The sequence below is a fragment of the Triticum urartu genome, chromosome 6 (genome assembly GCF_003073215.2).
Source record: "Triticum urartu cultivar G1812 chromosome 6, Tu2.1, whole genome shotgun sequence".
NCBI classification, from domain to species: domain Eukaryota; kingdom Viridiplantae; phylum Streptophyta; class Magnoliopsida; order Poales; family Poaceae; genus Triticum; species Triticum urartu.
Window position 1 is genome coordinate 255764057 of NC_053027.1, and position 12419 is coordinate 255776475.

Here is a 12419-nt window from a genome sequence, read left to right on the forward strand (position 1 = left end):
AAAAGGTGATCATATAGTACATTAATACATTGAATCAAATGCATATTCCTTATCTATTCCATCTATAAGACTGTCTAACCTACAGTCTTCTTGCGAATATTGCGCAGCTACCATTACTTGGTCATACACCAAGTTCAACGGAATTTCTTTCCCGTCTGGTCCCTGCGGTCCCACTCAGGCCATATGATTCGGATCTAGCTTGGTAAAGCGTGTTTTCACCATCGCCCAGGCTTCTCGTGCGCCTTCATGGCAGGCGGACATCTTCCATAGCTCAAAGCGGCGCCGGGCACCTTTGAACAGGCTTGCCAAACCCTCCATACTTTCTGGAGGGGTATCGGATGGCCATAAAGCTTTGGCCATACTCTTCATGGCTTTCCGAGCCCACTCATGCACCATGGACAGCTCCTTAAGCACTTCGTCTCGAAATCCGAACACTTCTTTTTCCAGCCGACCAGTTAATAGACTTGCGGCAACAGAATTATGTCATTCCAAAATGTGGACTAAACATGAGTCTCTTTGATGGTTTTAAAAGTCATATCGAACATGCCGCCCTTCAACTTTTCATTTTCTTTTCGAGCGGCCGATAACTGAGCCTTTAAGCTCTCTATCTCTTCGGATTGTTTGTCTTCTTTCTCCTCGTGTTTCTTCTTCTCGGAAGTGCACATTGCGACCTTTTTCATTTCTGCTAGTTCGGCAGTGACGGCATTCAGCTGCTTCTAGTTTGTTTTCAGCTCCTGGGATAGCGCAGTGTTCTTCTCTTTGAGAACCTACAGGTCATATCGATCCTTAAATCGGTTGGCCTCACCGCTTCAAGTCTTGGGGGCTACTGGCATATGTCTATCAAAATTGCACAAACCCTTATGTGTATATCCTTTGAGAACAGTTGAGTAACTCCGACAAGTCCGTCTCGAGCGGCTCGGATATATGCATCCACCGAGCTGAGTGCGGTAAATTCCTGCTCAGAAAAGGCTGGAGCGCGCATGGCCTCTTTCAGTCGGCGGTGATTCATTACACTCTCCACCTCGTAATTCATGACAGATACGTCATCCGAATCCTCATGAGGTGGCAGAACCGGCATTGCACCAGCCCTCATCCTAGTTGACGAGTCCGGCACCGGATTGGCTGACATTCGGCTAGCAGGGCGTTTTCCCACTATCTGTCGCGTTCTCCTCCTGAATCAAATATAGAAGGGAATTTTAACAATCCGAACTCTTACCCAAGCACGTATTAAACATACATACCTCTTTGAAGACTATGAGGGTTCTACGACGCTCCCGGCCTCCTTTCGTTTTGAACGATTACCCTGCGTAGGGGCCGCCCTCGAGGGGGTGCAGCCTGCCAAGCGTCGATCCTATAAAGTACGGTTTAGTATAATGGATAAAGGTGCAAGTAGGGACTTCTTTTTGAGAAAGCTCTTTGAATACTTAAGATGGAGAAGGAATAGGGGCGGGGGTAGTCGGCTATGATATCCACTTCCGAGCCATCAAGGCTCGCCTGATAGAATAACCCATCATCGAACTCTATGTATATATCTGGATCCTCGCAGAAGCCAGGGTCTTCGTCGCGATTGTGATCCTCTAGCTGTGGGGCAGGACAGTGAACGTCCTCAATAATCTTCCGCCATGACTATTTTATGACAACAAAGAGCAATTTGATTAGCATGCCATGACAACAATAAAGCAACACTGGTAATCGAAATCTTACCCATTCAATGGGGTTGTACATGGAATAACCTTCTCGGCAGTTTAAGCAGAGGAAGTTTTCCTTTTCACCCTTATACAGATCGACCAAGATCATGGCCAGGCTGGGGTATCCGGACCCTTGCATCTGTAGAGAGATGCGTTGTCTTCTCCATTGTAGCACCATAAGGGAGTTATGCTGGACTGGAGAGGCTGGGCACATCTTTTTATTGAAATGGACATAACTTCAATTATCGAGAGCTCGACATGGCTAATAATCTGACCTTGCTGACCAATCTTTTTATTTCCGTGCTGTCCTCCTCCTTGGGACTTCGGGGACGCCTGTTGAGGCGTTTCTTTAGAGGTGCGCTGGAAAATTCAGGGAGGCCACACCGAACTAGGTCTGACAGTGGGACATCATCTATATAAGACCACTCTGAAGACCACTGTGGATATATCTCTTTGGGAGTTCCAACGGGGTAGCCTGATCCGGCTATATGCCATACTTTTGCACCACCCACTTCAAATATTGAACCTCCTCGATGGCGGGGGGCGAGGCAAAAGAACTTTCTCTATAGTTCGAAATGAGCCTCATAGCCCAGGAACAATTCGCAGAGGGCAACGAAACCTGATATGTGTAGAATCAAACCTGGGGTGAGGTTATGCAGCTGGATGCCGTAAAATTCCAATAGACCCCTGAGAAAGGGATGGATCGGAAATCCTAAGCGCCGCAAAAGGAATGGAATGAAGCACACCCTCTCCTCCTTATTGGGGATGGGGAAATTTTTAGCCAGCACGTCGTTGCCAATCGAGGCCAATCCCGCTCGTATAGCGACTAGATCTGCGAGGGGAAGATATCCTTGCGTCTGGAGTCGACTCAACTGAAGATGAGGTGCCGAGCAGCTCTGCCAATCACCCTCTTGAGGGCCATGGGGGCATGAAGAAGAGCCTGGGGCGCTGGCCATGTTTTGAAGCTTTTTCGTGGCTAATCTTGGCATTTTTCTGCATGATGTGAACGACACTTGGGGGATCTGACCTCTTTATATAGGCTCCATCCCTGTGTGGCCAGGCATATTCTTTTTGATAAAAAATTGTGGACCATTCGCATTCGCCCAACACATGGAAATCAAGGCGACAGGGAAGGAGTCATAAAGGCGGAACAAAGAAGCTAGGGCCGGACTATTATCCGCCCAGTATACATTGAAGAACCAACCTTGCAAAAGACGAAGACATAAGCCGAATACTGCATCGTCGTTTGAAGGACAGTTCGGGCGCTACTGAGGGAGTCCTGGATTAGGGGGTCCTCGGGTGTCCGGGCTATTTGATATGGGCCGGACTGGTGGGCAGTGAAGATACAAAACAGAAGGCTTTCCCTTGTGTCCAGGTAGGACTCTCCTATGTGTGGATGACAAGATTGATGTCCAGATATGTAATTTCCTTCTTTTATAAACCAACTTTGTAAAACCCTAGGCCCCTCCGGTGTGTATATAAACCAGAGGGTTTAGTCCGTGGAGGCTATCAGAATTCATATAGACTAGACATCTAGGATCTAGCTATTACGATCTCGGGGTAGATCGACTCTTGTAAACCCTATACTCATCAAATACAATCAAGCAGGACATAGGGTTTTACCTCCATTAAGAGGGCCCGAACCTAGGTAAACATCGTGTTCCCTTGTCCCTTGTTACCTTCGATCCTTAGACGCCCAGTCCGGGATACCATCAAATTCATATGAAATTGGGATATAAATAGAAAACAACATTTAAAACTAAGTTTGGATTATATGAGTGGTTAGTCATGCCTTTTGGGTCAACTAATGCACCTAGTACTTTCATGAGGTTAATGAACGAAGTTTTACGTTCTTTCATTGGATGTTTTGTGGTAGTCTATTTTGATGATATAATGATTTATAGCAGATCTTTGGAGGAACATTTGGAACATTTACGTGTTGTTTTTATTGCTCTACGTGATGCACGTTTGTTTGGTAACCTTGGGAAGTGCACCTTTTGCACCGACTGAGTATCTTTTTTGGCTATGTTGTTACTCCACAGGGTATTGAAGTTGATAAAGCCAAGATTGAAGCTATTAAGAGTTGGCCGCAGCCCAAAACGGTCACACAAGTGAGGAGTTTTCTTAGCCTCGTTGGATTCTATAGGCGTTTTGTGAGAGATTTCGGCACCATTTCTGCACCTCGCAATGAGCTTACAAAGAAGGATGTGCCTTTTGTTTGGGGTACCGCAAAGGAAGAAGCCTTCACGGGCTCGAAAGATAAGTTGACACATGCTCCTTTACTCCAACTTCCTGATTTTAATAAGACTTTTGAGCATGAATGTGATGCTAGTGGAATTGGATTACGAGGTGTGTTATTACAAGATGGCAAACCTTTTGCATACTTTTCTAAAAAATTGAGTGGGCCTAGTCTGAATTATTCTACTTATGATAAAGAATTATATGCTCTCATTCGGACTTTAGAAACATGGCAACATTACTTATGGCCCAAAGAATTTGTTATACATTCTGATCATGAATCTTTGAAACATATTAAAAGTCAAGCTAAACTAAATTGTAGACATGCTAAATGGGTTGAATTCACTGAGACTTTCCCTTATGTCATTAAACAGAAGAAGGGTAAAGAAAATGTTATTGCTGATGCATTATCTCGTCGCTATACTATGCTTTCAGAACTTGGTTTCAAAATACTTGGTTTGGAGACCAGCAAAGATCAATATGTGCATGATGCTGATTTTAAAGATGTAATGCAGAATTGTAAACAAGGAAGAATGTGGAACAAGTTCATTGTTAATGATGGATTTGTGTCCCGTGCTAACAAGCTATGCATTCCAGCTAGCTCTGTTCGACTTTTGTTGTTGCGGGAGGCGCATGGAGGAGGATTAATGGGACACTTGGGAGTAAAGAAGACGGAGGACGTACTTGCTACACATTTCTTTTGGCCAAAGATGAGAGGGGATGTTGAGCGTTTTGTTGCTCGCTGCACTACATGTCAAAAAGCTAAGTCACGACTCAATCCTCATGGTTTATATATGAATTTGCCTGTAGCTAGTGTTCCTTGGGAGCATATATCTATGGACTTTGTTTTAGGTTTACCTCGAACAAAGGAGGAGAGGGATAGCATATTTGTTGTCGTGGATAGATTCTTGAAAATGGCACACTTTATACCATGTGATAAAAGTGATGATGCTGTTAATGTTGCTGATTTGTTCTTTCGTGAAATTGTTCGCTTGCATGGTGTGCCAAATACTATTGTTTCAGATCATGATGCTAAATTTCTTAGCCACTTTTGGATATGTTTATGGGCTAAGTTGGGGACTAAACTACTTTTTAGTACTACTTGTCACCCCTAAACTGATGGACAAACTGAAGTAGTCAGTAGAACATTGTCTACTATGCTTAGGGATGTTTTGAAGAACAATAAGAAAATGTGGAAAGAATGCTTGCCTCATATTGAATTTGCTTATAATCGTTCGTTGCATTCTACTATAAGATGTGCCCTTTTGAAATTGTGTATGGTTTCCTACCTTGTGCACCTATTGATTTGTTGACTCTTGCGTCTTCGGAGAAGGTTAATTTTGATGCTAAACAACGTACTGAATTTATTTTAAAAATGCATGAGCTAACTAAGGAAAACATTGAGCGTATGTATGCTAAATATAAACTAGCTGGAGATAAGGGTAGAAAACATGTTGTGTTTGCACCTCGAGATCTTATTTGGTTACATTTGCGTAAGGACAGATTTGCTGATTTGCACAAATCAAAGCTAATGCCTCGTGCTAATGGTCCTTTTAAGGTGTTAGAGAAAATAAATGATAATGCCCATAAACTTGAGCTGCCTGCAGATTTTGGGATTAGTCCCACTTTTAACAATGCAGATTTGAAGCCTTATTTGGGTGAGGAAGATGAGCTTCCGTCGAGGACAACTTCATTTCAAGAAGGGGAGATTATGAGGACATCAATACCATTGTTACACCCACAACCCCTGCTACTATACGTACTGGACCAATTACTAGAGCTCGTGCACGCCAATTAAACTACCAGGTACTTTCGTTTCTTGGTAATGATTCCCATGTTCATGAGAACATGATGCTGCCTAAATTGGATCTATTGTTCTGCTTATAAATGAAGGACCTAGCTTTGAGAAGGATGAATATTGGACCAAGAACAAGCATGGAGATGATGGCATGCGCAAGGGAAACAAGAACGGAGTTCCAAGTGATGATTTCAGGACTTTGAAGCCACAGTAATGAGTGCATGAAGTCTTGGATGAAATATACAGGATGCCACTTCACAAATTTCATCCAGAGGATATTATAGGTGTCGCGTCACTTTATTATGGGGCCAGGTCCATGTAATTTCGAAATACATAAGTATAGGCTGTTTTTAGAGTCCATATGTGTGGGGAAACAAGAGATAGGGTTGGTTTTGGACCCCTCCCCCAAGGGCCACAAAATTTCCCCCTCTTCCTCCATATATACAACCCTTAGGGCATCGTTTAGACTGTGTTTTTGTTTAGATTAAAAGTTTGCCATAACTGCAACTTTGTTTACTTCGTTTGTGTTCAACGACCAGACCTAGACGGCACAGAACCCCACCTTGATCAATAAAGGTTTCATTTTATATTCACAATATCCAGATTGCAATCTCAGTTTCTTGCTTGTTCTTCATTTGCTTGCATGAAATAGTCCCTCGTGGTCAAGTTGATCGTGCTCCGGCGTGGTCAATAACCTCTCGGAGTTGGTTTAGCGATTGTTAAGGTGCGACGTGCTCGCACGTTCGTAGTTGGATCGTCAAATTCTACTCCACCAAAACGATAATCACCTTCTCATCGAAAGACGGGACACCTTTGCCTCTGTCACTGGCAGATGCCGACATTCTCCTTCCTAGCCTTGGAGGCGGCAACCTACCGTGCTTCGATCTCCACCAAGCTCTCCTCAGCACGGCGTGCGGCCTCTTCTTTCTTGCGGCGGCGGGACTCTCTTTTCTTGACTGCTTTCTGCCTTTTCCGCTCCTTCTGTGTGGCTTTGGCCGCCTCTTGATCCACCACCCATTCAGCCATGGCAGCCTCAAAGTCTGCCCACGTAACTATTTGGCTGCTGGCGACGATGAACTTGGCGCAGCGAGATGCCATCGCTTCCTTACCATGTGTGCGGTCGCGGGCGGCGAGGAACACGGCACGGCGGGATGCCATCACTTCCTTACCAGTTATTGTGCGTTGCGGTGCCATGAATGACGCTTGGAGAGAGCTCTGGGATGGTGATGTAGGGTAGAACCCTAATCGGCCGATCTTTCACGAAAGGAGCGGATCCCGCGAAGAACATGGGGACCACAAAGAGGGGAACGAGGGAAATCACAAGGGGAAACAAAATAGGAACACTCAAACTAATAAGAACAGGTCACACAAGTGCTAGATCCTCAAATACATAAGAGAAGATACACGATCCACGGACAACCAAGGATGATACACGGTAGCTGGTCTTCTCCGTGAGGAGGTCTTGATGTTCTTCCCTAAAGAGGGGTCTTGAATCCGCTTGGGGGATCTTCTCCGGTGGAGGCTCGAATCTCCATGGAGAAGGTATCCAAGTGGATGAGCAAAGCTCTCACACAAATATGAGCTAATCCTTTGCTAACCCTAGAAAGTTGGGCGAGGTGGAGTATATATAGTCTAGGGGGAGAAGGGATACACGGGCCTCGGCCCTTCACTGTGCGCAGACAGGGGAGGCCGGATGTCCGGGCTTTCAGGCGACGCCGGATGTCCGGGCTTTCAGGCGACGCCGGGCTGGGGAGGTCGGATGTCCGGGCTGGAGTGGTGGCACTTGTTGCTCTCGGGTTCAGAGGGGCCAGATTTCCAGGATGGCGGCCAGATGTCCAGGGGCTCGGGAGAGGCCGGATGTCCGGGCTGTCGGGGCCGGATGTCCGGGGCCTGTAGCTTCTGGCGGCTGAGCTGCTGTAGTGGATGACGCTCCAGGGGCCGGATGTCCGGGGTCATGGCCGGATGTCCGGGGCCTGGGAGATGTTCTTGGCTCCTCCCATTGGTTCTCCTCATCCGTGGACTTGGGGACTTGTACATCTTCATGCGCATCTTCGGGAGGGTCCTCTTGGTGCCTAATCATGCACAACACCTCGGACTTAGGTAGTAGCCATGTCTCATGCATAGAAAGTGTAAGTTCGGAGAGGAGTGAGTTCACCTTATCTTCGATAGCCTTGGCTCAGGCTCGTGTCATTGGTCCAAGTGGTGTCGTTGGGGGTGTAGGTGCATCCATGGGGATGACCTTGGGATGCTCCGCATCATCTCCCCTCCCTTGGGGAAGATCCGTCCTCGGATTGAAATCCTCATCACCATGGTAGGGCGAGAGATCTTTGATGTTGAAGATGTCGCTCACGGAGTACTTGTCACGAGAGATGTTGATCTTGTATGCGTTGTTGTTGTAGCATGCAAGCACCTTGAATGGTCCATCCGCGTGTGGTCGAAGTTTGGACTTGCGTTTTTGGGGAAAGCGGTCCTTGCGAAGGTGTAGCCACATGAGGTCTCCAATGTTGAATATCATAGGGTGCTTGTTGATGTTGAGCTTGGTCGCAAGGCGTTGTACTTGGCATTCGATGGTGTTTCTTGTATCTTCATGCACCTTCTTGAGATGGGTCGCTCGTTCACTTGCGTCCAAATTGATGCGCGCTTGGAGTGGTAGAGGAAGAATGTCCAATGGTGACAATGGGTTGAATCCATAGACGACCTCGAAGGGGGACTTGCCGGTTGTTGAGTGTCTTGCTCGGTCGTAGGTGAACTCAGCGATAGGTAGGCACTCCTCCCACTCCTTGATGTTCTTCTTGATGAGTACTCGAAGTAGAGCGGAGAGTGTGCGGTTGGTCACCTCTGTTTGGTTGTCGGTTTGAGGATGGTATGTCGTGGAGAAGAGTAGCTTTATTCCGATCTTGGCGCATAGGGTCTTCCAAAAGAAGCTTAGGAACTTGACGTAGCGGTCCGAGACAATTGTCTTTGGCACCCCATGTAGACACAGTATTCCCCTACATGTGAAGCATCGTCTATCTTGTTGCAAGGAATAAAATGTGCCATTTTTGAGAAACGGTCCACAACGACAAATATTGAATCTTTCCCATTTCGAGTCCTAGGCAAACCAAGTACAAAGTCCATGCTAATGTCTTCCCATGGTTGGTATGGAATTGGTAGAGGCATATAGAGGTCATGAGATTGAGCTTTGGACTTAGCTTTGTGACGTGTAGAGCATCGGTTGGTGAAACGATTGACGTCCCGAAACATCTTGGGCCAAAAGTAGTTCTTAGAGAGTGTGGTGAACGTCTTGTCGCCTCCGAAATGTCCCATTAAGCCTCCTCCATGAGAATCCTGCAAAAGCAACAAACGAAGAGAAGACTCGTGGATGCAAAGTTTGTTAGCTCGCATAAGATATCCATCTTTGATGTAATAGCGTTCCCAAGATGTATGCGACAAACACTTGGCGTAAGGAGTAGCAAAAGTTGCATCATGCTCATATAAGTCTTTGATATGCTTGAAGCCAATGACATCTAACTCAAGTTGTGTAACAAGCATGCATATGCAGGAAAGAGCATCCGCTACGATGTTTTCTTTACCCTTGATGTACTTAATGACATAAGGAAAAGACTCAATAAATTCACTCCATTTAGCATGACGCTTGTTCAACTTGGTTTGACCCTTAAGATACTTGAGAGTCTCATGATCGGTATGAATGATAAACTTATGGGGACGAAGGTAATTGATGTAGGGTAGGAACCATATAGCCCGATCTTTCACGAAAGGAGCGAATCCCGCGATGAACACGAAGAACACGAGGAGGGAAACAAGGGGAAAATCATGAGGGGAACACAAGAGAACACTCAAACCAACAAGAATGATCACATATGCGCTAGATCCATGAACACAAAGGGAGATACAAGATCCAAAGTCAACAACGGACGATACAAGAGGTAATCGGTTCTTCTCCGTGAGGAGGTCTTGAATCCACGGGGGGATCTTCCCTTAGAAAGGGGGCTTGAATCCAAGGGGATCTTCTCCAAAGAGGCCGCGGTCTCTCGCAAGGAGGAGATCCGATATGGATGAGCATAGCTCTATCTCTCAAATGAGCTATCACAACGCTAACCCTAGAAAGGAGGAGGGAGAGGTCTATTTATAGTCTTAGTGCAAATGGGGGTGAAGTGAAGGGGTACATGGGCCTCAGCCCGCAACTAGACACAGTCAGGTACCGGACGTCTGCTGGGGACCGGTCGTCCGGTGGCTCGTGGGCGGCCGGACGTCCGGTAGGGGCCGGTCGTCCGCTCGTTCTGGCTCGGATGCTGGTGTAGCTGATTTTCGGTCTAGACCGGTCGTCCGGTCGCCGGTCGTCCGGTGGCATCGGACGTCCGCTCGTTTGGCTCGGGTGCAGGGACACCGGTCGTCCGGTCTGGCCCGGTCGTCCGGTGGATCTTCAGGCGCCAGACGTCCGGACCCGACCGGTCGTCCGCTGGCTGGAGCTTCTTCGACAACTCTTCTTCTTGCGCCTTCGTTTCCAGGCTTCCCTCACGGATGGTGTAGGTGTTCCTTGGCGCTTGCACTCCTCCACGTCGTCCGTAGCGTTCCGACAATACCTATGCATGCACACGGGAGAAGTGTCAAGTAGTATACCATCCTCGAAGGGGTCAAGTGAGAACGTGTAAAGGAGATGATTCACCTTTGTGTATGTGAAGTAGATGTCGCACGTGTCACTCGCCGAACTGACTCTTGACATGGTGATGTCCATAGGATGCTCCGCATCATCTCCCCTCCCTTGGGGAAAATCCGACCTCGGATCGAAATCCAAATCACCATGGGAAAGAGATGGCTTCGCCGTGTAGGAGTGGACGTTCACCAAGTAGTCGCCATATTCAAGCTTGAAGTGGGCACTCTCCAATGTCGCACCCTCTTGGGATTCCTTCAAAATGAGCAAGGACAACAAACACTTGGAAAAATGAATGTGGTTAGCGTTAGTGCAAAACCAAGCATTCAAGAGGCGATTCACCAAACAAGTGTCGTCGTCATGCAAAGCATATGGTGTGACAAAGGATTGTGACATGGCATATAAGCGCATAAATTAAGCACAAGCAAAGATATGATGGGGACAAGCATGTAAATGGTTGTCATCAACCGCATGAAGTGAGCAAGTATGAATCATTGGTGATGCAACAAGGCAAGCAATCATAGGAATCAAGTCGTGCAAGCTAGTAGTGCAAAGATGCAACATACTAGAGGAAAGCATGGCAATCATGTCATGTGAGCAAATAATAGTCATAGGCAATGTACATGACATATCGCAAGCACGAACACAAAGCAAGATCATAGTATCATCATAGGCATGGGGCACAAAGCAAACATGTCAATAACAAGCAATGTCTCCACCAAGCTTGCAAATACACATACAAGTATGAGAATCAATCATCATGTGTAATGCAAAGCATGGGTCACGAATGCATGGCAAAAACATAGTAATGAGCATATCATGCAAAGTGAACATGGCAAGATGGGCATAGAATATGTAGTGGACAATAACCCATAGCCGAGTGAGGGTCATGTATAAGAATTGCGCGAAGTCTTTGCACGAAGAGAGCGGTGGGAAAGACAATCCATGGGATCCCAAGTCATCGTTGCTCTCTAGAGCTCGTCTTGTCAACTCGTGGGATTGTGAGGTTGACAAGTATTCATGGGTACCTACACAAAAGAAACACAAATGAAAGAAATTGTGTGTGTGGTAAATGTACACATGATCCATCATGATGTGTATGTGCACGTGAAAGTTAGCACAAGATAAGCGTTGCTCAAAGAAATTTGATGCATGGTATAAGAACATGTCATCCATCATGAAAGAATAGTTATTGTGTATAACACGATGGGGATGCAAATTGAGCATACAAATATATGGCACATCAATATCATGTTTATTCATGGGGAGCATATTGTGCACATAAGTATGAGGATCATGCAATGGATGGGAGTGATCAAAATCTCCTAAAATGTATGAGGAAACTATGGGGGTCACCTCCTGAGTAATATTGGAAACATCATATGGAGAAAATGGGCAACACCCAAAACAATGCATATCCGAAGCTAGGTGGTCATGTCATGGCATATGAGATAAATGATGCAAAGGAAGCATATCAATATCATCACAAGAAAAACAAATGCCGATAACCATGGGCTTGTCATCTATGCCATATGTGCAAATTGGGTTCATTTTTATAGCATATGCATAGTCACTATGAAGAGATTGCAAATATGACATATGATTGATCTCATGCATAACATATGACAAGTCAAGCGGATTGGCAAACATGATGTGACCGAGAGAATTAGCACAAGAAATCCTATGTAACATGGCATCACAACTAAGAGACTCCACATGGCAATCATCATACTCATCATAAATGGGTAAATCAATGCACGGGGAAGTCATACTAGCATGAAGCATGTCAATAGGGGGATCAACATCATGCAAGCAATCAATGTCAAGAATGTCCACTAGTGGGACTAGAGCATCACCGTCACCTATGTTACCTTTGCCATTCCACTCACGTGGCGTAGGTGAGGTGGGAACGACCGAATGGTGGTCATCTTCATCTTGATGGAAACATGTGGGGGGGGGGTGCATCATATTCCACCATGGCCATCGTCTTGTCCAAAGGTAGAACGGAGTCGTCGAGAATCGGCGCGTCATCATATAAGGGACC